Source organism: Pipistrellus kuhlii, unplaced genomic scaffold, assembly GCF_014108245.1.
Source record: "Pipistrellus kuhlii isolate mPipKuh1 unplaced genomic scaffold, mPipKuh1.p scaffold_m20_p_10, whole genome shotgun sequence".
In the NCBI taxonomy this organism is placed as follows: domain Eukaryota; kingdom Metazoa; phylum Chordata; class Mammalia; order Chiroptera; family Vespertilionidae; genus Pipistrellus; species Pipistrellus kuhlii.
The window spans coordinates 46,522,842-46,524,884 of NW_023425405.1; the positions used below are offsets into that span (position 1 = coordinate 46,522,842).

General features: G+C 34.6%; 1 pseudogene; it reads right to left on the minus strand.

Moving 5' to 3' along the window:
- Window positions 1-481: 481 nt before the first annotated feature.
- LOC118714591 lies at window positions 482-1,179 on the minus strand (annotated as a pseudogene).
- Between the last annotated feature and the right edge of the window lie 864 nt (window positions 1,180-2,043).

Genomic DNA, 2,043 nt, shown 5'->3' on the forward strand with positions numbered 1-2,043 from the left:
AATGAATTTATTAGTAGTAATATTTATTATAATAAATTATCTAAACAATGTTAATATTAGCAGCTTTAGCTCAAAATATCTACTGTCTTTTAAATATGATGTAGTATTATATATTTATGAGTTCACTGAAGTGCAAATAAGAATTAAAATTAAGAATAATACATTATAAAATGAAATATCTCTGTTATGTTTGTACTAAGTACTGTAAATTTTGAGGGATTACATGCAAATTTAAGTTTTTCTTCATCCAGTAGCTTACCTCTCTATGAAGTGTTTTTACTCATAAAAATTTATATCAACTCTAAATTTTAGGCATTCAACTTTAGGAGAAAAAAAAATAGATACTCAGCCTTTCTACAATATTTTAAAATTTTATATTACTTGCCAGTAAGACTTTTCATTATGTAAATGTATTTCTTTCCAAGAGTTGCCCTAATGTGCCTGCAAGAGTCAATATTAAGCTCTTTTCAGGAAATTCCTTTTAGTGGCATACTTGAAGAGCCTAGGACATGAAAAGTTTGCCTAAGTTTTACACAATGACTTCCTTTATGTTCCGGCAGTAAGTATTAACCTGGCTGGCAAAGAACTGAGAATCCTTCCTAGCTAGGGGGTGGATGGTTTGAAGTTTGGACAGATCCTCCTCAGGAAGTGGAGGTTCTCCTCAAATCTGGCAACTGCATATGCTTCTGCTGGCAATGTCGCTGTTACTGGCATTTCTGCTGCTGCTGTTCACTCATATTCCTCATGCACATGTGATATTTAACTATATCTTGGCTCATTTTATCCACTCTGGCCATCAGTAACTGTAGTTTCTTTCCCAAATGATTGCTGCTAGTAAGACTGAGCAATTTACAGTAACTTGCTGCAGCTGACTTCTCAAGCTCCTACATTAGTCTGTTGATCAGATGTAAATTTTTAATTAGGATCAGCACTTCAAACATACGCTCAAAGTGGGTTCTTCCCGTTTTTAATGCTTTAGGAGAAAAATCCTTCACTTTACAAACTTCCTCAGTTTGCGAGTCAGTCTGTGTGTGCCTTCAGTGAGAGAGACCCTTGGGCAGTTTTTATAGCATTATAAATAAGAACCACACACTCTTCAATGGCATGATGGTAACTGAACTGAGAATTCAGGAGCACCTGGATGACAGACAAGCCATGTGGTATGTAAATTGGTACCATATAATATATACTCATATATGATCCATGGGACTAAAAATAATCAATATATCTAAGATTATGAATAAGAATAATATAAAAATAGGCATTTATATGTTGATGATATTTTACTTTTACACAATTGAAAAAAAAAAGGTTTGAGAAAGAAAAAGAAAATAAGAAAATTCATTGCATTGAAATCTGGTAGGAAGAGATTATACATCCCTTGGTAGAAATTCCACTGAAGTCATATTTTTAAAAAAGTTGATTCTCTCCTTTCATAGTGGCAGAGAGCCAGACCACTTTTATCTTATTTGGTTGTGGCTTCTGGTCTCATGGTACGAAAGAGCAATCTTTTAGAATTCCTGCCGAGGCCTCAGCCATGACCTCTGCCTTCCATCTATCAGGAGAAGGTGTGGAAGAAAAACATAACTTTGTCCCTTCATGGCATTCCCTAGACACTGAATTTAGCATTTGCCCTACTTCCTACTGGCCAGGATTTTGTTGCAGGTCAACACCTGTTTGTAAGAAAAGTTGGAAAACATTTACTTTACTCTTGACAGCGCAATTTCAGTTAAAAATTGGATGGTAATTTACTATGGAAGAGGAGAATGAGTACTGTAGGACAACCAGACTTTTTTACTTTCCAAACCAAACCCATTATCATTCTTCATGTCTAGGTTTTCCTCTTGTCATGATTAGTAACCTCATCTTTTTGCTCTTCACTCAGACTCAAAATCTTCTTTTAAATATCTCCTAGAGAGACCTTACAGAACAATGAGAGATTATAGAATCACACAAGTTTGGCCTTGCAGCATAGTCTTCTACTTGCAAGTTCTTATTATTAATATTTTCTAAGTACCTTTTTCCACATTTTCCTCTTTTTTA